The sequence below is a fragment of the Bos taurus genome, chromosome 24 (genome assembly GCF_002263795.3).
Source record: "Bos taurus isolate L1 Dominette 01449 registration number 42190680 breed Hereford chromosome 24, ARS-UCD2.0, whole genome shotgun sequence".
Lineage (NCBI taxonomy): Eukaryota > Metazoa > Chordata > Mammalia > Artiodactyla > Bovidae > Bos > Bos taurus.
Genome location: NC_037351.1, coordinates 47,349,508 through 47,373,852, shown reverse-complemented (window position 1 = coordinate 47,373,852; position 24,345 = coordinate 47,349,508). Strand labels below are relative to the sequence as shown.

At 41.3% G+C, this 24,345-nt stretch overlaps 1 long non-coding RNA gene across 1 annotated transcript; it reads left to right on the top strand.

Moving 5' to 3' along the window:
* Positions 1–21,373: 21,373 nt before the first annotated feature.
* Positions 21,374–22,257, top strand: LOC132343785 (uncharacterized). Its single transcript, XR_009492744.1, has 2 exons — positions 21,374–21,686; positions 21,835–22,257. It is a non-coding gene; the product is annotated as an uncharacterized lncRNA (long non-coding RNA).
* Positions 22,258–24,345: the final 2,088 nt, after the last annotated feature.

The window sequence follows — 24,345 nt, the reverse complement described above, 5'->3', positions numbered from 1 at the left end:
CTTGGCAGGTTGGAGTTAGCAAAGCAAGATTAGAAAGTGCTTGTTAAAGTCCTCAGCCTTAGAGAGGTAGGGGCAGAAATGAGAATCTGAAATTGCCTCTGGATCATTTAGTGAGGATTTGACTTGTCATTTTCCAAAACTTTCTGGAGCTTTTGACTTTATGTTTCTGCATTCAACCTAGAGAAGCTGCCGTTTTCATCTGAGTGAAAAAATGAATTCAGCCTCTAAGTTTTATTCTGCTGGCCAAGTTAACCTCAGATTTGCATTTCTGTCACTGATTTGCTAAGCTGAAGACCTCCTCCACTGGTTTTCAAAACTATCTTTAGCTTCCTAAAGTTTCTAATCAAACTTTGTTTTGAAAACAGCCATTGTTTCTCTGGGAACCTCTGAAAAGCTTTCTATTTTCTTTCTGTATAAAGTTTTTGGGGAATATCCTGTTTTTTGTTTTTTTTTTTCTAGATTTATTCTGTTCAGCTGAAGACATCAGAGACCTGGCAGGAGTCTCTGTGCTTATCAGCTCCTTTCCAAAGTGCACTGTTTGTTTGGATGCTGTTGGATGAGGTACTGCCCAGCTGGTTTAAAAGAAGGCTGATAAAAGGAGGAATCAGAAACAAGCTTCTTGAAAGTGGGACTTGAGCTCTGTGGAGGTCAAGATTGTGAGTCTCATGAGTGTGTCTTCTCTCCCACTTGCCAATGATCTGTGACTAGTTCTCCTGACTTACCCTTCGGATGATGGGACAGGACAAGGCTGCCCATTTCAGGTCCAAGGTCTCCTTGAAGTCTTATTTTCAACTTATAAAAAGATGGATCTTGTTTGCTCCTCGAGATGTAACCATCTTCTTTTCTAGGAAAATGATTTCTCCTTCTACTCTTGCTCCTCACCATTCTGTGCTAATCTTTGAGTGGATTTCACGTTCCAGGAAGACGTACCTGAATTTCTAAGGTGGCTCCATGTTTGCTTTGGCCCATCTTCCCTGTTTGAAATTGCAGAGGTAGACTTAGGGGACATGGTCCCTGGAGTGAGAAATGATGAAATAATTATGTCCTAGGCCATTTGGAGATCTTTGGAATGGAGATGCTCTTCTTTCTGAGGATTTATAGCCATACGCTTGGGTACTAGCCCAGGAATGGTTAAGAACGCAGGCACTGAGACCAGATCCACCTGAGTTCAGGTTCTTCCCCCACCACTTACTGGCAGTGTGACCTGGGGCAAGTCCCTTAAGCCTGTAATAAATCCACGTGGGGTCATCAGGCAGGCAGCTGGAAGCGTGAGACTGGACTGAGCTCAGGAGGGAAGTTAGAATGGGAGAAATAGATGAGGGCATCTATAAATGGATGGTATGGAAACCACGGGACTATGTAGTTTTACCTGGGGAGGATATATAGATGGAGAAAATAATGAAACCCAAGTCTGAACCTTGGGTTATAGCAACACTTAGCAGTGAGATCAAAGGGAAAGGGAGTGGGTGAGCTTGTGAGCAGGAGCAGCCAGCAAGGATGGGGGAGATCCTGGACCGGTGTCACCGTGGAAGCCAAAGCCAAATCTCCCTCCTGCAATACGTCCAGGAGGGAGGTTAAGCACAGGAGATAGAACAATTGACCCTTGTATATTGCAACATGGAAGCTTTTGGTGACACTGAGAAGTATTGGTTTTGGTGATGCGCTGCCGGCTCTCTAGCAAAGTGGATTGCAGACGTAGCCTGAGGTAAGCATGTGGTAACAGTGATGACAAGTTAGCTTGCCCACAAGTTTGCTGGAAAAGGGAACTGGCAAACTGGGGCTATAGCTGGAGGGGCTGGATTATAGGAGACAGCACTTAGCAATTTACCTATACCCAGTGCTAAAATATGGAGAAGCAATGGCACCCCCCTCCAGTACTCTTGCCTGGCAAATCCCATGGATGGAGGAGCCTGGTGGTCTGCAGTCCATGGGGTCGCTAAGAGTTGCACACAACTGATCGACTTCACTTTCACTTTTCACTTTCATGCATTGGAGAAGGAAATGGCAACCCACTCCAGTGTTCTTGCCTGGAGAATCTCAGGGACGGGGGAGCCTGGTGGGCTGCCGTCTGTGGGGTCGTACAGAGTCGGACACGACTGAAGCAACTTAGCAGTGCTAAAATATGGTAACTAGTACCACCACCTGAGGTGGTCCTCAGAAATACCCTCTGCATGGGGGTTTGCCTTTTAGGTAGCGCTGAAGGACCCAGCCATGAAATTAAAAGACACTTGCTCCTTGGAAGAAAAGCTGTGACCAACCTGCTGCTGCTGCTACTGTTAAGTCGCTTTAGTTGTGTCCGACTCTGTGCGACCCCATAGACAGCAGCCCACCAGGCTCCCCCATCCCTGGGATTCTCCAGGCAAGAACATTGGAGTGGGTTGCCATTTCCTTCTCCAATCCATGACAGTGAAAATTGAAAGTGAAGTCGCTCAGTCGTGTCTGACTCTTTTCGACCCCATGGACTGCAGCCTACCAGGCGCCTCCGACCGAGAGCATATTAAAAAGCAGAGACATTACTTTGCCAACAAAGGGCTGTCTAGTCAAAGCCATGGTTTTTTCAGTAGTCATGTATGGATGTGAGAGCTGCACCATAAAGACAACTGAGCACCAAAGAATTGATGCTTTTGAACTGTGGTGTTGAAGAAGACTCTTGAGAGTCCCTTGGACTGCAAGAAGATCCAACCAGTCCATCCTAAAGGAAATCAGTCCTGAATATTCACTGGAAGGACTGATGCTGAAGCTGAAGCTCCAATACTTTTGCCACCTAATGTGAAGAACTGACTCATTGGGAAAGCCCCTGAGGCTGAGAAAGATTAAAGGCTGGAGGAGAAGGGGATGACAGAAGACGAGATAGTTGGATGGCATCATCAACTCAATGGGCATGAGTTCGAGAAAGCTCTGGGAATTGGTAATAGACAGGGTAATCTGGTGTGCTGCAGTCCATGGGGTTGCAAAGAGTCGGACTCGACTGAGCGACTGAACTGAACTGACCTGAAGGATCCAAAGGTCCCAGACACAAATGAATGAAACGTCACTTAAGAGTAAAATTTTAGGCAAACTGGAAAGTTTCTCTTTGGAGACACAGAGCTGTTTGACTTTCTGTGAGCAAGGCTGCCCCTGAGAGGTCCAGAAGACCCCTGGAAGCTTCTTCTCCGACCATCCAGTTCATCTGCCCGAGTGTGAGATCTCCAGCTCTCCTGCTCACAGTTCGCATTTGAAAGTAGAATTTGCTAATGTAATCTATGTGTTGCAGTTGTAGAACAGCAGTGTACATGCGTATGTGCGTGAGTATAATCTTTATTAAAGAGCAGAGTAAATCTTATACAAATCTGATAATCATCTCACAAAACTCTGGGCCTTTCCATTTACATTCCGCAACTTAGTCTCCCTTCTACATCAAGGACAAAAATAATGGCTTGTGAGGACTTAACAGCTTAAGGATGGAAAACTTAAAACTGGTAGGATTCTGCCCAAATCCTATCAGATTTTCTTGCTTCTCATAAACCTTTAATCAGCATCAACTGTGTGTGTGTGTGTGTGTGTATGTGTGTGTGTGTGTGTGTGCTCCTGTCTGCTGTGTCCTCTCAACTTTGACAACACAACAATAGTGTAAAAGACACACACATCAACTGGAATTGTGTCAGAAATGGGTTCCAGTACTGGCCACCTCTAATATATCTGACGGTAGACTTACTGCCTGGCTCTGGGCTGGGGATAGAGTAGAGGGTTGCCAGGTTCCCCTGCTCTCATGAGCTGAAGCCCCAAGCTCTCTGCTCACTGCCCTTCAAGGCTGCACAAGGCCATGGACAGATGGAAGTCTATTTAGTCTCAAATATCCATAACTAAAAAACTTCCTCCTTCCTCCAGCCCCACTCTACACTTCAAGTGAGGAAATTCTGAGTACTTTCAGTAGAGGAACTCCTTAATTATCTAAGTACAAAAATCTCTTTATTCCATGAAATACCTGTAACCAATCAAAGTATCTAACAAATGTCTGCAATATTGAATATTATTTTACCAATAAAACTTCATTAAACAGAGCCTTCAAGTAACCAGATTGCAGTTAGTCCTTATCTCTAATAGCATATCATTTTGGGGAGGGATGGACAAATCAAACCACAAACTAGAAAATAATGAAACTTTCCCTGGTAGCTCAGATGGTAAAGAATCTGCCTGCAATGCAGGAGACCGGGGTTCAATCCCTGGGTCAGGAAGATCCCCTGGAGGAGGAAATGGCAACCCACTCCAGTGGAGAACTGGAAACACAAATTTGGTGTTTGGACATGAGTTTGAGCAAACTCAGGAAGATGATGAAGGACAGGGAAGCCTGGATGCTGCTGTCCATGGTGATCTCAAAGAGTCTGACATGACTGAGTGACTGAACAACAATTTGGACCAGGCGTTACTGGATGGAACTGGCTCTGTTGTTGGCTGATCCAACTTCCACTTCCCTTTCTCTAGACTCCTGCTAGCCAAGGGTGGCCAGGGGCATGGGACATAATCACGCTAAAGAGATTTTGTTTGTTCTCTTGAGTTTCTAGAAAAGGAACATCTTGCATCTCCTTTCCAAAGAAGCAGATTGGGCACTTCTGGATCCAACTAAGATGGGGTAAGCATACTCTGCTCTCTCACATAATACAATAAAAAAAAACTCTGGACAGAATACACAAAACTATCTGAGGACTCTGAAAAGTAAATAATATAATAAGAGTAGGTGAACTGAAGAGGGAAATAAAAACTCAAAGAATGATTCACATCATGTTGAATCCCCCCACCCTTTATCCCTCATAGGATCTTGGAGTATATTCTGGCACAACCCTAATCCCAAAGTGGCACAGACACAAAAAGTTTCGAGGAAAACTCTTTCTTTCTAGATGATGGACCAGGAAGGATGATCCTGCAAGATAGAAAGTAGGGTGGTAGTGGTTGCTTCCATTTATTTTCCTTTCTCTCATTAATCTTCTGGTCCTGCCCTAAGGCAAACCTGTCACAAAATGCACTCCTGCCATAGTGGCATCAGAAATGATGACAGGACTAACCTCACACGCATCTAAAACTCTGAGAGAAAATCTCTCTCTGACCAGAGAAACTGGAAAAAGGACTCCCAAAGTCTGAAGAATGTACATGAGAAGCAATGCCCATTTTTTTCCCCCTCTCTTTCCTTTTGCTGCTTCATCCCAAGATGGATTTAGTCATGGTAAGCATGTGATAGCTAAATCTCAGTCTTTCTAGCCAAAATGCTGGGGAAAAGGGGCCTTTAGAGCCTGAAAGTAGAGGGAAATCATAAAGAGGAGAAACTTTAAAAAGGGATCTTTTAAATATGTGTCTGAAACCTTGGAATCATCCTTGAGTTGTTCAGGTATGAAACTGACCCAAAGCACCAGAACAAAGGTTCTGATAAGTGATTACAGTAGATGGGCCAGTTAAGCACTACAAAGGCTTAGCAAAGAAGACTGACACTGGATCCGCACACCAAAGAAGGAAGGTCAGGACTTTCATTCTGAACCTAGCTGGGTTAATTTTCTGTTAAATTACCACCAACATTCTTCAAAGCATATTAATGGGACCAAAAGTCTCATGATATTCTAGATATCTAGGACACAATTACTTGATATACAAAAAACAAGGAAAATCTGAACAGTTCTCAAGGAAAGCATAATAAAGAAACACTAAACTTGAGATGATACAGATGCAGAATTATCAAAGGCTTAAAGCAACTATTATAACCATGCTCCATGAAGTTAGATCAAAAACTGATCAAACACTAGTGAAAAGAATGAGAAGAAGAAAATTTGTCAGCAAAGACGTAGAGCATGTAAAAAAGAGACAAATAGAAATTTTAGAAATGACAGTTTTAATATTTGAAAATTCATTGGAGAGGCTTAATAGGAGAATGGATATGACAGAGAAAAGAATTAGTAAACATAAGCTAGATAAACTCAGAATAGTATAAGAAAACTAGAAACAAATGTTCCTATGAACAAAAACATAAAAATCAAAATATCAGCTAACTGAATCCGATAATATAGTAAAAGAATGTTACATCATAAACAGGTGGGGTTTATTCAGGGAATGCACGGCTGGTTTAACATTAGAAAATCACTCAAAATAACCCATGATACGAACAGACTAAGTATGAAAAACTGTATTATTGTATCAACAGATGAAAAAAAAAAATATTTGACCAACTTCAACATTTCTTCATGATAAAGACTTTCAGCAAACTAGTGATAGAAGAGGACCTCTTTCATCCAAGCAAAACTAAAGCTAACATTACACTTAATGATGGAAGATGAATGGTTTCCCACTAGGCTCAAGAACAGGGCAGTGATATTCACTCTTACCAGTGCTCCTTCTGCAATATTATACCGGAATTTTTATCCTGTGTAATAAGGCAAGAAATAAAATGCATATAGACTGGCAAAGAAGAAAGAGGATTGGCACTATTTTCAGATGAAGTGATTGTCTATACAGAAAATCTCAAGGAATGTACAAAAAGTTTCTAGAATTGGTGATTTTAGCAAGGTGACAGAATACAAAGTCAACATTCAAAAAAAATCCAAGCATGTTTTTATATAATAGTAATGAACACTTGGAAACCATGCCCCCCTGCTCCCCAATTTTAGAGCACAATTTACAATAACTTAGAAAATAGATGAGAATCCAACAAAACATGTGCAAGATATTCTAAAAAAAAATGTGCTCAAAAAGAGAAAACTCTGATAAAAGAAATTAAAGGCCCAAATATTTGGAGAGATATCCAAGTTCTTGGGTTAGAAGACTCAATATTGTTTGTAATATCAATTCTCCACAAATTCAGTAAGTAGTTATAACACAATGCCAATAAAAATACTAGCAGAATGTTTTGTGGCCATTCCCCAGCTGATTGTGAAATTTTTGTGGAAATTCAAAGGAACTACAGTAGTCCAAACAATTTTTGAAAAAAAAGAAAGCTGGAGGACTCACAGTGTCTCAGTGTAAGACACGCTGCAGACGTACCGTAACCACAGCAATGTAGTGTTGGCGTCAAGGTAAACACGTAGATAAAGGGAACAGAGAAGAAAGCAGAGGAATAAATCCACACAAATAGGAACAATTGATTTCTGACACAGATCCACAAGTAACTCAACTGAAAATAGTCTTTTCAATGAATGATGGTGGAACATTGGGCATCCATATGCAAAAAAAATTGAACTGTGACCAATCTCTCAGCTCTTACACAAAAGTTAACTCAAAACAGATCATAGATCTAAAAGTAAAGTGTAAAACTATAAAACTTTTAGAGGAAAACTTAGGAGAAAATCTTTGTGACTTTGGGTTAGGCAGCTAAACACCAAAAGTATAATCCATAAAAGAGGAGGTGGTAAATTGGATTTACAATAATGAAAAGTTTTGCTCTGTAAAAGAGAATGAAAATTTAAGTTACAGACTGAGAGAAGATATTTGCAAATCACTTATCTGAGAGAATATATGAAGTACCTCAAAATTCAATAATAAGACAAAAAACCTAATTAAAAATAAGAAAAGTTTTTTTTTTTTTTAATTTTATTTTATTTTTAGACTCCACATAATCGTATCAGTTCTGCCAAACATCAAAACGAATCCACCACAGGTATACATGCGTTCCCCATCCTGAACCCTCCTCCCTCCTCCCTCCCCATACCATCCCTCTGGGTCGTCCCAGTGCATTAGCCCCAAGCATCCAGTATCGTGCATCGAACCTGGACTGGCAACTCGTTTCTTACATGATATTTTACATGTTACAATGTCATTCTCCCAAATCTTCCCACCCTCTCCCTCTCCCACAGAGTCCATAAGACTGTTCTATACATCAGTGTCTCTTTTGCTGTCTCGTACACAGGGTTATTGTTACCATCTTTCTAAATTCCATATATATGCGTTAGAATACTGTATTTATGTTTTTCCTTCTGGCTTACTTCACTCTGTATAATAGGCTCCAGTTTCATCCACCTCATTAGAACTGATTCAAATGTATTCTTTTTAATGGCTGAGTAATACTCCATTGTGTATATGTACCACAGCTTTCTTATCCATTCATCTGCTGATGGACATCTAGGTTGCTTCCATGTCTTGGCTATTATAAACAGTGCTGCGATGAACATTGGGGTACACGTGTCTCTTTCCCTTCTGGTTTCCTCAGTGTGTATGCCCAGCAGTGGGGTTGCTGGATCATAAGGCAGTTCTATTTCCAGTTTTTTAAGGAATCTCCACACTGTTCTCCATAGTGGCTGTATTAGTTTGCATTCCCACCAACAGTGTAAGAGGGTTCCCTTTTCTCCACACCCTCTCCAGCATTTATTATTTGTAGACTTTTGGATCGCAGCCATTCTGACTGGTGTGAAATGGTACCTCATAGTGGTTTTGATTTGCATTTCTCTGATAATGAGTGATGTTGAGCATCTTTTCATGTGTTTGTTAGCCATCTGTATGTCTTTTTTGGAGAAATGTCTATTTAGTTCTTTGGCCCATTTTTTGATTGGGTCGTTTATTTTTCTGGAGTTGAGCTGTAGGAGTTGCTTGTATATTTTTGAGATTAGTTGTTTGTCGGTTTCTTCATTTGCTATTATTTTCTCCCATTCTGAAGGCTGTCTTTTCACCTTGCTAATAGTTTCCTTTGATGTGCAGAAGCTTTTAAGGTTAATTAGGTCCCATTTGTTTATTTTTGTTTTTATTTCCAATATTCTGGGAGGTGGGTCATAGAGGATCCTGCTGTGATGTATGTCAGAGAGTGTTTTGCCTATGTTCTCCTCTAGGAGTTTTATAGTTTCTGGTCTTACGTTTAGATCTTTAATCCATTTTGAGTTTATTTTTGTGTATGGTGTTAGAAAGTGGTCCAGTTTCATTCTTTTACAAGTGGTTGACCAGATTTCCCAGCACCACTTGTTAAAGAGATTGTCTTTAATCCATTGTATATTCTTGCCTCCTTTGTCGAAGATAAGGTGTCCATATGTGCGTGGATTTATCTCTGGGCTTTCTATTTTATTCCATTGATCAATATTTCTGTCGTTGTGCCAGTACCATACTGTCTTGATAACTGTGGCTTTGTAGTAGAGCCTGAAGTCAGGTAGGTTGATTCCTCCAGTTCCATTCTTCTTTCTCAAGATCGCTTTGGCTATTCGAGGTTTTTTGTATTTCCATACAAATTGTGAAATTATTTGTTCTAGCTCTGTGAAGAATACTGTTGGTAGCTTGATAGGGATTGCGTTGAATCTATAAATTGCTTTGGGTAGTATACTCATTTTCACTATATTGATTCTTCCAATCCATGCACATGGTATATTTCTCCATCTATTAGTGTCCTCTTTGATTTCTTTCACCAGTGTTTTATAGTTTTCTATATATAGGTCTTTAGTTTCTTTAGGTAGATATATTCCTAAGTATTTTATTCTTTCTGTTGCAATGGTGAATGGAATTGTTTCCTTAATTTCTCTTTCTGTTTTCTCATTATTAGTGTATAGGAATGCAAGGGATTTCTGTGTGTTGATTTTATATCCTGCAACTTTACTGTAGTCATTGATTATTTCTAGTAATTTTCTGGTGGACTCTTTAGGGTTTTCTATGTAGAGGATCATGTCATCTGCAAATAGTGAGAGTTTTACTTCTTCTTTTCCAATTTGGATTCCTTTTATTTCTTTTTCTGCTCTGATTGCTGTGGCCAAAACTTCCAAAACTATGTTGAATAGTAATGGTGAAAGTGGGCACCCTTGTCTTGTTCCTGACTTTAGAGGAAATGCTTTCAATTTTTCACCATTGAGGATAATGTTTGCAGTGGGTTTGTCATATATAGCTTTTATTATGTTGAGGTATGTTCCTTCTATTCCTGCTTTCTGGAGAGTTTTTATCATAAATGGATGTTGAATTTTGTCAAAGGCTTTCTCTGCATCTATTGAGATAATCATATGGTTTTTATTTTTCAATTTGTTAATGTGGTGTATTACATTGATTGATTTGCGGATATTGAAGAATCCTTGCATCCCTGGGATAAAGCCCACTTGATCATGGTGTATGATCTTTTTAATGTGTTGTTGGATTCTGATTGCTAGAATTTTGTTAAGGATTTTTGCATCTATGTTCATCAGTGATATTGGCCTGTAGTTTTCTTTTTTTGTGGGATCTTTGTCAGGTTTTGGTATTAGGGTGATGGTGGCCTCATAGAATGAGTTTGGAAGTTTACCTTCCTCTGCAATTTTCTGGAAGAGTTTGAGCAGGATAGGTGTTAGCTCTTCTCTAAATTTTTGGTAGAATTCAGCTGTGAAGCCGTCTGGACCTGGGCTTTTGTTTGCTGGAAGATTTTTGATTACAGTTTCAATTTCCATGCTTGTGATGGGTCTGTTAAGATTTTCTATTTCTTCCTGGTCCAGTTTTGGAAAGTTGTACTTTTCTAAGAATTTGTCCATTTCTTCCACATTGTCCATTTTATTGGCATATAATTGTTGATAGTACTCTCTTATGGTCCTTTGTATTTCTGTGTTGTCTGTTGTGATCTCTCCATTTTCGTTTCTAATTTTGTTGATTTGATTTTTCTCCCTTTGTTTCTTGATGAGTCTGGCTAATGGTTTGTCAATTTTATTTATCCTTTCAAAGAACCAGCTTTTGGTTTTGTTGATTTTTGCTATGGTCTCTTTTGTTTCTTTTGCATTTATTTCTGCTCTAATTTTTAAGATTTCTTTCCTTCTACTAACCCTGGGGTTCTTCATTTCTTCCTTTTCTAGTTGCTTTAGGTGTAGAGTTAGGTTATTTATTTGACTTTTTTCTTGTTTCTTGAGGTGTGCCTGTATTGCTATGAACTTTCCCCTTAGGACTGCTTTTACTGTGTCCCACAGGTTTTGGGTTGTTGTGTTTTCATTTTCATTCGTTTCTATGCAAATTTTGATTTCTTTTTTGATTTCTTCTGTGATTTGTTGGTTATTCAGCAGCGTGTTGTTCAGCCTCCATATGTTGGAATTTTTAATAGTTTTTCTCCTGTAATTGAGATCTAATCTTACTGCATTGTGGTCAGAAAAAATGCTTGGAATGATTTCTATTTTTTTGAATTTACCAAGGCTAGCTTTATGGCCCAGGATGTGATCTATCCTGGAGAAGGTTCCATGTGCGCTTGAGAAAAAGGTGAAATTCATTGTTTTGGGATGAAATGACCTATAGATATCAATTAGGTCTAACTGGTCTATTGTATCATTTAAAGTTTGTGTTTCCTTGTTAATTTTCTGTTTAGTTGATCTATCCATAGGTGTAAGTGGGGTATTAAAGTCTCCCACTATTATTGTGTTATTGTTAATTTCTCCTTTCATACTTGTTAGCATTTGTCTTACGTACTGTGGTGCTCCCGTGTTGGGTGCATATATATTTATAATTGTTATATCTTCTTCTTGGATTGATCCTTTGATCATTATGTAGTGACCTTCTTTGTCTCTTTTCACAGCCTTTGTTTTAAAGTCTATTTTATCTGATATGAGTATTGCTACTCCTGCTTTCTTTTGGTCCCTATTTGCATGGAAAATCTTTTTCCAGCCCTTCACTTTCAGTCTGTATGTGTCCCCTGTTTTGAGGTGGGTCTCTTGTAGACAACATATGTAGGGGTCTTGTTTTTGTATCCATTCAGCCAGTCTTTGTCTTTTGGTTGGGGCATTCAACCCATTTACGTTTAAGGTAATTACTGATAAGTATGTTCCCGTTGCCATTTACTTTATTGTTTTGGGTTCGAGTTTATACACCGTTTTTGTGTTTCCTGTCTAGAGAATATCCTTTAGTATTTGTTGGAGAGCTGGTTTGGTGGTGCAGAATTCTCTCAGCTTTTGCTTGTCTGAAAAGCTTTTGATTTCTCCTTCATACTTGAATGAGATCCTTGCTGGGTACAATAATCTGGGCTGTAGGTTATTTTCTTTCATCATTTTAAGTATGTCTTGCCATTCCCTCCTGGCTTGAAGAGTTTCTATTGAAAGATCAGCTGTTATCCTTATGGGAATTCCCTTGTGTGTTATTTGTTGTTTTTCCCTTGCTGCTTTTAATATTTGTTCTTTGTGTTTGATCTTTGTTAATTTGATTAATATGTGTCTTGGGGTGTTTCTCCTTGGGTTTATCCTGTTTGGTACTCTCTGGGTTTCTTGGACTTGGGTGATTATTTCCTTCCCCATTTTAGGGAAGTTTTCCACTATTATCTCCTCAAGTATTTTCTCATGGTCTTTCTTTTTGTCTTCTTCTTCTGGAACCCCTATGATTCGAATGTTGTAGCGTTTAATATTGTCCTGGAGGTCTCTGAGATTGTCCTCATTTCTTTTAATTCGTTTTTCTTTTATCCTCTCTGATTCATTTATTTCTACCATTCTATCTTCTAATTCACTAATCCTGTCTTCTGCCTCTGTTATTCTACTATTTGTTGCCTCCAGAGTGTTTTTAATTTCACTTATTGCATTATTCATTATATATTGACTCTTTTTTATTTCTTCTAGGTCCTTGTTAAACCTTTCTTGCATCTTCTCAATCCTTGTCTCCAGGCTATTTATCTGTGATTCCATTTTAGTTTCAAGATTTTGGATCAATTTCACTATCATTATTCGGAATTCTTTATCGGGTAGATTCCCTATCTCTTCCTCTTTTGTTTGGTTTGGTGGGCATTTATCCTGTTCCTTTATCTGCTGAGTATTCTTCTGTCTCTTCATCTTGTTTAAATTGCTGAGTTTGGGGTGTCCTTTCTGTATTCTGGCAGTTTGTGGAGTTCTCTTTATTGTGGTGTTTCCTCGCTGTGTGTGGGTTTGTACAGGTGGCTTGTCAAGGTTTCCTGGTTAGGGAAGCTTGTGTCGGTGTTCTGGTGGGTGGAGCTGTATTTCTTCTCTCTGGAGTGCAATGAAATGTCCAGTAATGAGTTATGAGATGTCTATAGTTTTGGGGTGACTTTGGGCAGCCTGTATCTTGAAGCTCAGGGCTGTGTTCCTTTGTTGCTGGAGAATTTGCTTGGTATGTCTTGCCCTGGAACTTATTGGCCCTTGTGTGGTGCTTGGTTTCAGTGTCGGTATGGAGGCATTTGATGAGCTCCTGTGAATGAATGTTCCTTGGAGTCAGGAGTTCCCTGGAGTCAGGGTTTGGACTTAAGTCTCCTGCTTCCGATTATCGGTCTTATTTTTACAGTAGTTTCAAAACTTCTCCTTCTATACAGCACCATTGATAAAACATCTACATTAAAGATGATAAGTTTCTCTACAGTGGGGGTCACTCAGAGAGGTTCACAGGGTTACATGGAGAAGAGAAGAGGGAGGAGGGAGTTAGAGGTGACCCAAATGAGATGAGGTGAATCAATAGTGGAGAGAGTGGGCTAGCCAGTAGTCACTTCCTTATGTGCACTCCACAACTGGACCACTCAGAGATGTTCACGGGGTTATACAGAGAAGAGAAGAAGGAGGAAAGTAACAGAGGTGGCCAGAAGGATAAAAGGGGGGAATGAAAAGGAGGGAGACAGATCCAGCCAGTAATCAGTTCCCTAAGTGTTCTCCACCGTCTGGAACACACAGAAATTCACAGAGTTGGGTAGAGTAGAGAGGGGTTAGGGAGGAGACACAGGCGACCTGGTGGAGAAAAAGGAGGGTCCAAAGGGATAGAGAGCAGTCAAGCCAGTAATCTCACTCCCTAGTGAAAAATGGGTCCTGAAGATTGGGTCCTTAAAGGTACAAAATTGGTAACAAATACATAAAAGCAAAAATTAAAAATCTAGAGTAGAGTTTGGAATTTCAAAAATACGATGTTAAAGAAAAGAAGAAGGAAAAGAAAGAGAAAGAACGAACAAACGAAAACAAACAAGGTCGCGAAAATTATAAAGTACAGGTACAAAATTGATAACTAATACCAGAAAGCGAAAATTAAAAATCTAGAGTAGAGTTTGGAATTTCAAAAATACGATGTTAAAGAAAAGAAGAAGGAAAAAGAGAAAAAACGAACAAACAAAAACAAACAAGGTCGCGAAAATTGTAAAGAAAGTACAGGTACAAAATTGATAACTAATACCAGAAAGCAAAAATTAAAAATCTAGAGAAGAGTTTGGAATTTCAAAAATATAATGTTAAAAAAAAAAAAAAAGAAGAAAAATAAAGAGAGAAAACAAACAAACAAATATGAACAATGTCACAAAAATTATAAAGAAAATACAGGTACAAAATTGATATCAAATACCAAAAAGCATAAATTAAAAATCTAGAGTAAAGTTTGGAATTTCAGATATACAATGTTATATAAAAGAAGAAGAGAAAGAAACAGAGAAGAAGAAAAAAAAAAAAGTCACAGAAATTATATATAAAAAAAAAAACTATAGGTACAAAATTGATAACATATACCAAAAAGCGAAAATTAAAAATCTAGAGTAGAGTTTGGAATTTCAAAAATACAATGTTAAAGAAAAGAAGAAAAAAACAAAAACAAACAAACAAAAAAAACAAGGTCAAAAAATTATAAAATATATATATATGAAGTTTGCTGAAGAAGAAAAAAAATAGGGTCTTTTTTTTTTTTTTTTTGCAAAGTAATAGGTTATAAAAGTGAAAATTAAAGGAACAATAGAGGACTTAAAATTTTTTTTTTTTAATTAAAAAAAAAAAGAAAGAATGATCGTAAAAATAATAAAAATATATCTAGGACTTTTTTTTTTTTTTTTTTTTTTGGGTGTTGTGGGTTCAGTTCATTTTTGGCTAGTTCCTTGGTCAGATTTATATTTCTCAAGATCTATAGGCCCCTTCCTATGTAGTCCGTAGTAACCACAGGGTTTTGATCTATTGCCTGTAGCTTCCAAGGCGTTTCCCTCTGTTATATCTTCTTCTGTTTGCTAGTCTCTTCAGTATCTGGTTTCCGCCCTGACTCAAAGGGCACGGTGGAGGACGCTTTTTTTTTTTTTTTTTTAGGCTTACTTGTTCAGTTGCGCTGTGGGGAGGGAGGGAGGGATGCTGCAAACAAATAACACTGGCGTGGGCTCGCAATGCCTCAGCCACCCTGGGTCTGCCCCTGCTCACGGCGCGTGTAGCCTCCCTGTCCACACTGCTCGGACTCTAGGTTGTTCCGCCGGGAACAATCCGAGGCTGGCCCTGGGCTGCATGCACCTCCCAGGTCCAAGCCGCTCAGGTTCAGGCACTCGGGTAGTCCTCAGAGGCGCAGACTCAGTTGGGCCTGCGTTTTGTGCTCTTCCCAGGTCCGAGCGCCAATTTGCTCTTCCCAGGCGAGCGCCAATGCTGCGACTTATCGCCTCCCCGCCACTCGGTTATCTGGATGTAAAACCAGCGCACCTTCTCAGGCAGATGTTGACCGTCCAGACCCCCAAGAAGTTTTAGTTAGCAAAGAAGCCTGCTTACAATTTTATAGATAATGTCTCTCTGGGGCTGCGATTGCCCCCTTCCGGCTCTGGCTGCCTGTCACCGGAGGGGGAAGGTCTGCAGCCGGCTATCTCTGTTCAGTCCTTTGTTCCGTGCGCGGGCCTGGCGGTCTTAGGTTAGGGCTGGCTTTTCGCGTGGTAGGTATCCCACAGTCTGGTTTGCTAGCCCAAATTATTTCGCTCAGATAGCGCTCAGGGTATTCAGGCCAGATTCTTACTCTCAGTGATGCAGCCCACGCCGCGCCTCCCTGCCCAGCCCCGGTTTGCTAATGGCGGATGCAGGCGTCTGCGCTGCTTCTCTGCTGGGGGAGTTACCGTAGGGCTCGCAATCTGCGAGTTTTAAATTGTTTATTTATTTTTTCTCCCTGTTATGTTGCCCTCTGTGCTTCCAAAGCTCGGCACAGATTCGGCAGTGAGAAGGTTTCCTGATGTTTGGAAACTTCTCTCTTTTTAAGATTCCCTTCCCGGGACGGAACTCCGTCCCTCCCTCTTTTGTCTCTTTTTTTTTGTTTTTAATATTTTTTCCTACCTCCTTTCGAAGAGTTGGGTTGCTTTTCTGGGTGCCTGATGTCCTCTGCCGGCATTCAGAAGTTGTTTTGTGGAATTTACTCGACGTTTAAATGCTCTTTTGATGAATTTGTGGGGGAGAAAGTGTTCTCCCCGTCCTACTCCTCCGCCATCTTGGCTCCTCCCCTCTAAAAATAAGAAAAGTTTTGAATGGATCCTTCACCAAAGAAGATATACAGTGAAAATATGCTTAAACATCATTTGTTATTAACAAAATGCAAATTAAAGCCACAATGAAATAACACTATGAATCTGTTAGAATGACTAAAGTATTATAAAAGTAAAACCAAGATACTGACAATATACTAAATGCTGGTGAGTATACAGAGCATTTGGGATTCACACACATTGTTGGTGGGAATATAAAATGGCACAGTCTTTCTGGAAAATAGTTTGGTAGTTTATCAAATTAAACATACTCTAATCATATGACTCAGCTATCCTACTCATAGGTATTTATCCTAGAGAAATGAAAACGTTTGTTCACACACAAGTCTGCATGTGAGTGTATACAGCAGACTTAATGATTGCCAAAAACTGGAAATGGCCCAAATGTCTTTCAACAGATGCTTGAATAAACAAGCTATGGCTCATCTATACAATGGAATAATATTAAATATAAGTAGGAATGAACTATTATATACAGCAACTTGAATGCATTCTACTGAGAGGAACCAGACTCAAAATGTTTCCCACTGCTTGACTGCATTCATATGACACTCAAGAAATGGCAAAATAACCATGAAGGAGAACAAATCTGTATTTCTCTGGGTTTATGGCTGGGGTCAGGAGAAATATCAACAACCGCAGATACACAGATGATACCACCATAATGGCAGAAAGTGAAGAGGAACTAAAGAGCCTCTTGGTGAAGGTGAAGGAGGAGAGTGAAAAAGCTGGCATTAAAACTCAACATTCAAAAAACTAAGATCATGGCACCCAGACCCATCACTTCATGGCAAATAGATGGGGAAAAAATTGGAAACAGTGGCAGATTTTTTCTTGGGCTCCAAAATCACTGTGGATGGTGACTACAGCCATGAAATTAAAAGATATTTGTTCCTTGGAAGAAAAGCTATGACAAACCTAGGCAGTGTATTAAAAAGCAGAGGCGTCGCTTTACTGACAATGGTCTGTATAGTCAAAGCTATGGTTTTTCCAGTAGTCATGTATGGATGTGAGAGCTGGACCATAAAGAAGGCTGAGCCCCAAAGAATTAATGCTTTTGAATTGTGATGCTGGAGAAGACTCTTAAGGGTCTTTTGGACTCTTTGTAATTAAAAAAAAAATTACCAAAAGGGACCAATTTGGCTGTTACTCTCCTTTACCTCAGCAACCCCCATGGCTTTCTACTTTGTCCTGGCTGGACTGTGGAGTTAACAGTTGGAGGTTCAGCTGCCTTTTGGTGACTGAAGGGAGAAGCTTGAAGATAAATGCCAAAAAGTTAAGGCTGATGGAGAGCTTCAGACAGAATCTTGGTCTTTTAATGCATTGCTGAACCCTGGGCAATATTCCTTCTGACTCGTGATTCACCAAGGGTGGAAGGTACCCACACAGCATGCAGGCAATAAGGGGCTGCCTTGTCTGTAGAAAATTTAAAACAATAATAAAACCAACTGGAAGTCAGTCTGCTTTTCCTGTCAGCAGTTCTAAACAATGCCATGGACAAAATACTCCTCCTCTCCCAAAGAAGTCTTTTATTAATTTAAGTTCTGGGAAATTTCTCCAGTTACTATGGCATTTTAATAACATATATGTAAGTTACAGCCAGTCACCTACAGGACATATATGGACTGAAATAAATACATATGTTCATTTAAACAGTAAACTAGACAGGTTTCCCCTAGATTCAGATTCATTTGGGCTTTTCAATGATCACTCCAGCCACCCTGTTTCATATTTCAGATTTTAAACACAGAATTAGAAATTCTTTTTCCAAAGTAGTCATGTATGAATGTGAGAGTTGGACCATAATGAAAGCTGAGCACTGAAGAATTGATGCTTTTGAACTGTGGTGTTGGAGAAGACTCTTGAGAGTATCTTGAACTGCAAGGAGGTCAAACCAGTCAATCCTAAAGGAAATCAGTCCTGAATATTCATTGGAAGGACTGATGCTGAAGCTGAAGTTCCAGTACTTTGGCCATCTGATGCAAAGAACTGACTCATTGGAGAAGACCTGATGCTGGGAAAGATTGAAGGCAGGAGGAAAAGGGGATGACAGAGGATGAGATGGTTGGATGGCATCACCAACTCCATGGACATGAGTTTGAGCAAGCTCTGGAAGTTGGTGATGGACAAGGAGGCCTGGCATGCTGCAGTGCATGGGGTCACAAAGAGTGGAATACGACTAGGTGACTGAATTGAATAGAATATTGAATGACAGAACTGAAGTAACTCAAGCTCAGATTCTCTACTTTTACAATCATTGTGCTGCCATTTTTTACTTGGAATCTGCTGTTTAAACACAGATAAGTGCAAGGCTAAGAGACACAAAGCACACTCAAAGCAAAACAAGATGATTGTTACCAACGTATTGGGGTTTCCGTGAACTAACTTCTATACTGAATATGATTTCATCAAAAATACATAACAAAATATGCTAATTTGAAGACAATTTTGTTGTAAAGAGGAGACTTAAAAAATGATTCATTGCAGTTGTCACTGGAGAAGGCAATGGCACCCCACTCCAGTACTCTTGCCTGGGAAATCCCATGGACAGAGGAGCCTGGTGGGCTGGGGTCGCACAGAGTCGGACACGACTGAAGCGACTTAGCAGCAGCGGCAGCAGCAGCAGTTGTCACATGTGCTAGGCAGGCAGTTGCGCTTGACTTCTTGTGGGATAAACGTACAGATGTGTAAGCCTCGTTAAACAGCTTTTATGTTACTTGCAGGTTAACTCAAGCCCACGTTTCTTGTTTCATAGAGAGAGGTGCTCTTAGATAAGAGGTGGTGATGTTAGATAGAGGTCTTGGGGAAAAACAGAACAAAAGTAAAACCCATTGAAAGACTCCACACCATCAAATCTTTTTTTTTTTTTTTTTAATTTCATTTGGGTGCCTCCCATAGCAGTTCGTAGCTCAGATGGTAAACAATCTGCCTACAATGCAGGGGACCTGGGTTTGATCCCTGGGTCAGGAAGATCCCCTGGAGAAGGAAATGGCAACCCAGTCCAGTATTCTTGCCTGAAGAATCCCATGGACAGAGGAGCCTGGCAGGCGACATTCCATGGGGTCACAAGAGTCGGACATGACTGAGGGACTAAATCACCACCATAGCAGTTCAGGGCACATGGGCTCTCTTTCCCAAAGTGGCTCTATTTACTGATCATTTGTTTAGCGTGCCTTTGCAAACGTTAATCAGAGGAAGAATTTCCTTGTGGGGAAGTTGACCTTTATGATGATCAAAGCTGAAAACAATTCTAATATAGAAGAATTCAATTTGCTTTTTAAGTACATTGCTTTTCATCTCACAATGCTGAGAATGGAGTGACCCATTGGAGCTGCTTCCAGAGAACAGGCCGTGTGGTTACACTGGGCTACATGGCCGGATCTCATGTTAGCTATATGTATCCTGGCAGGAGATGATTGATCCCGGTCGCACCTGTCCTTCCTCTATCCACTATTGTCTCTGCGAAGCCCACCAACTCTTGTTCATTCGTTCCTTCTTTCTGAAATATTTGTTGGTCTTCTCACTGGCTAGTTTCAAGAACACACTGATGAGCCAAAGCTCATCCGCCCCTGATGTTTGGGAGGCCACATTCTCTTGGGAAGAGAGAAAAGAAGCAAATATTCCCAAGAATCAGTGTATAGTAATTATTAGCTGAGCTAAGGTATGTGTGAAATTTGCTCAGTCATGTCAGACTCTTTGTGACCCCATGGACTATACAGTCCATGGAATTCTCCAGGCCAGAATACTGGAGTGGGTAGCCATTCCCTCCTCCAGGGGATCTTCCCAACCCAGGTCTCCCGCAAGGCAGGAGAATTCTTTACTAGCTGAGCCACAAGGGAAGTCCAAGAATACTGGAGTCGGTAGCATATCCCTTCTCCAGTGGATCTTCCCCATCCAGGAATCAAACTGGGGTCTCCTACATTATAGGTGGATTCTTTACCAATGAAGGTATGTGAGAAGAAGTTAAATAGAGCTGGGAATGAATAAAGGATGCACCAGTTTAGTCTAGGGTTTGGCAAAGCTTAGAGAGGAAGTGGTGGTCTTTATGGTGCCATGCAGCTCTTGGTGTCTGCCTCCTTTAGAAGTTAGCACTCCATCTTCGTTTTACTTAGGGAAATTTGAGAGGATTCTGTCCCTAGCAACCAACGCTAGAGAGATTAAAAAACAAAACCTCTTCTGAACTCAGAGAAATCCACATCAAATGAAGGAATCTCAGGCATCAGGAAAAAGGGTGGTGGGAGATATTTTTGAGGGGAGGGGCCTTCTGAATGCTTTTCAAATAATATTGCCAACTCTAAGGACTTCCTGATTAAGAAGATACTTGTGAAATTTAACCAGGGAGCAGCGGTCCTGTGCTTGGGGGTTGGTGGAAGGGCTGCCCATCGTACTGGGGAGGTTCCTGCAGTCTCCTGGCCCAGGAGGGAACCAAGGCATTAATTCCAGGCCTGCAGAAGAACGGAAAACAGCACTCTCAGGAGTCCAGGCACAGCCCTCTGGCTTTCCTGGGAGTTTCCCTGTGTTAAAATGCATTGGCTGTGAGTCAACATTTCCCTCGCAGTGAGGGGCTCTGCGCCTGAGTTCCTCGGCCTCATTTCCTTTCCAGGACCCGGATGACTGGCAGGCAGCTGTGAATGACAAGCTCTGAAAATAAGAGAAGGGGGTTGGCAGGGTGCAAACAGCCCTGACTTGGCAACAAAGCTCTTAGCTCTGGGGCCATGTGAATAGTATCTAGCTACATCCAGAAAGCACATCTCTGGGCGGGTGCAGGGGATCCACTTGCAGATTTCAGGGAAAGTGGAGCCAGTGGAAGAGGCTGTCAGTGTGGAGAGGGGCTCACACGGGGTACAAGGAAGAACGAGACTGGCCTAGGTGTCCTGATGGCTTCCTGGATGGGCTGTTGGTCCCTGCCTCCCAGGAGACAGATGGGTGGCCAGGACACCACCTTGCAGTCCTTATGACTGGACATGAGCTTTTACTCTGACCCCTGGGCTGGGAATTTGAAAAGCTATATACCTGGTGGCTTAGATGGTAAAGCGTCTGCCTACAATGCGGGAGACCCAGGTTCGATCCCTGGGTCGGGAAGATCCCCTGGAGAAGGAAATGGCAACCCACTCCAGTATTCATGCCTGGAAAATCCCATGGACCGAGGAGCTTGGTGGGCTACAGTCCATAGGGTGGCAAAGAGTCAGACACGCCTGAGCGACTTCTTCTTCTTCTTCATCCTGGTGCCAACTCTGTGCTGACCTGCTGTGGGACACCAGGCATTGCCCGAGCTCTCTAAGCCTCAGTACCCTTATCCAAAACTGGAAATTCAGCTCTATGAGCTCCAGAGTGCCTTCTTGCTGTGTTTCCATATCTTATTAAAGGCTCTTTCTTCATAGTGGGTTTATGACATAACAGATGAGGTGGTGTGGGGAAATTAACAAGATGGCACCAGTCAGGCTCTCTCGCCCCACGCTCTCGTGCCCTCTAGCCCCACGTTCCTGTAAACAATGACGTTGCATGGTTATGTAACAATTGAGATCACTTATAGCTCTGAGCACATGCATCACGAGGTACTCGCTTGGCAACGGGCTACTTTCCTTCCGTAAGTATATTTAAGCTCCACCAGGAAAAGCCCTGAGGGTTGTGTGTGGGTCGTTGTGTTATGTTATGTGTGCTGCTACGGCTCTTGCGCTAGCCAGCAGAGAATAAGCGCGTCTGCAGTTCCTACGGCTCCTCGCACTTTGTTCCAGCCTCTTAGCTCGCACCTCGCCTACCGTGTGTCCATCGAACAGTGCGCGGTGAGATAGTCAGACAGTTGGCGCTGTGAACTGGATCAGCAAGACCGGTGGGGAACAAGATCGTTTGCTGTTTGGTTAACAGGCTTCCATGGAAAGAGAAACCTCCATATTTTGGGGTGGTTGACAATAATAGATCCAGATTCTCACAGTCTCATATACAACCCAAGATGTACTTAGATTTGGCATCACAAGCATCATTGCAGCCCAGAAAGCAGAATTTGCTAAGTCATGGGCAACTGAGGTTGAGAAGAACGATGGGATTCTGTGGCTATTTGCCAAAAACTTGTGAGAATTCTGTGGTTTCAGAATTTTTTGAGAATTTTTGCAAATGTATTTCTAAAACTTTTTATTTTAATAAAGTCTAAATTAAAATGCTGCCAAGAGAGTACATAGAGCTCCTTGATACCCTTCATCCAAGTTTGACCTAATGTTGACATTTTATGTAACTATGGTACACTTATCAAAACTGAGAAATTAATATTTGTATGATATTATAAACTATAGGCTTCACCTGAATCTCTCTAGTTTTTATACAATCTTTTTGGATGTAGGACTCAATCAGGATACTATGGTATATGCAGTCATTCTTCCTCTTGGTGTCTTCTGGTCTATGACAATTTCTGTCTTTTTTTCCTCCATGACCTTGATACTTTTGAATGGTTCTGGTCATATATTTTGAGGAATGTCCCTCAATGTGGATTTTTCTGTTTTCTCATGATCAGCCTGGGGTTTTGGGTTTGGGGAAAAATGCCACAGGGGTGAAGCACCCTTTTCATAGTATGACATCAGGGGTACATAATATCAACATGCATTATCACTGATGATGGTAACCTTCATCACTCAGTTGGGGTGATATCTGCCAGGTTTGTCCACTGGAAAGTTGCTACTTTCCTCTTTCTGTTTGTTAGAGGTAAGTGTGTTTGTTTTTTTATGCTTTAAATTTTGGGGGGTTTATGATTTAAAAATCTAGATTCTAATCAAAAAAATTCTTCCTGTCCTAAGGAATAAGAGTCTCTGAGATTAAACTGTAATCATTGTTCAAAGTGCTTTGGGAAGTTAAGGATAGTAGGTTTAACTGGGACCTGTGCAAATTAAGGGAAGAGAGGATACCATGTGAATGAATGTCCCCTCACTCTCTCCTGCCACCTGGTTCCATGAGACATTCACCCAGGTTGGAGATGTAGTCTGTGGCCTTGAAGGGGAGGCTGGTTGGTTGGCTTATATGACTCTTCAACCCATGACTTTGACCCCGTGGTCGACATCATGGCCCCAGTGGCCAGGCATCCCATTTAGGCAACTGTCAACCTGCAAGGAATCTGTTTTGGGTGATATGCGCATCTGGTCACATTTGCCTGGAGTCTAAGGATTTCAGTGCTTGCCGTCCATCAGAAGGCTATCTCAAATCCACTGCAAGCAAGAGGCCTGGGGAGAGCAGATTGTCCAGATGTCTGCTGGGCATGGGTTCACAGGAGACTTTTCTGGGGGCGCATCCCCTGTATTACCCAACTCTGCTCATCAGAGGCCAGCCGTTGAGCTATTGTTCCAAGAGGAAGCCTCTGGGTCACTTTTGCTGCCTTCCTCCAAGTCACAATGACTTTAAACAGGCAACATCTGACAGTGCGGGAGCCCCTTGCAGCCCTGGGTGAAATTATGATAACAAGAGAAAAAAGCTATTACTGCCACCATGCTTTCATTATGCAAATGATATTAAGATAGGCTGTGTGGATCGCCCCTGGCTATGCTATAATCTCCATGCAGTGATTATAATGTGTCAAACTTAGTCATTTTGATTATGACATGTTAATTACATGCCATCCTCATGTAGACATGAATATTACTCCCTGTCAGACAAAACACAAATTGGGGCCATTGTTAGTTGGTTAGTCGTGTGTGTGTGTTTTAACTTTTTTTATTAAATGGATTAAAAGATTTAAAAGATATGTAATATTGCAAGCTAATTAAATACCGGCCAGCTCCTCCGTGCTCCACTGGGTGGAGACAGGGGGTGCAGCTCACTTGGACTGCTTGGGTTGCATTTTTGAGCTCTGGGTGCCATTGGCAAAATGGGGTTTCCTGGGAAACAAGAAGACTGAGTTGTCTGAGGGGTTGGGAGGGAGTATAAAAAGGTTGAGTTGTTAAGGAACATTTGAAAACCCCGGGCCCAGTGTGGATTAGGAGGAAGAGTGGAGCATCAAGGTCAGACGACGGATGGGACAGCTGATAGGGAACCAGAAGATTCCCTGCAGACCCTCGAGTCCACCTCTCCTTTCACCGGAGAGGAGATTTAGGACTCTGAGATGTGAAGGAACGTGTCCAGGGTCACCCAGTCAGACTGAGAACGAGTTGGGACACAGCATGGCACCACGCCACTGCCACTTAGAGTGCCATTTCCTTGTGGCAACAGAAGGATTGGTCTGGCTTTAATGGGAACCACCATAATTTTTCCAAGTGACCACTGAGAAA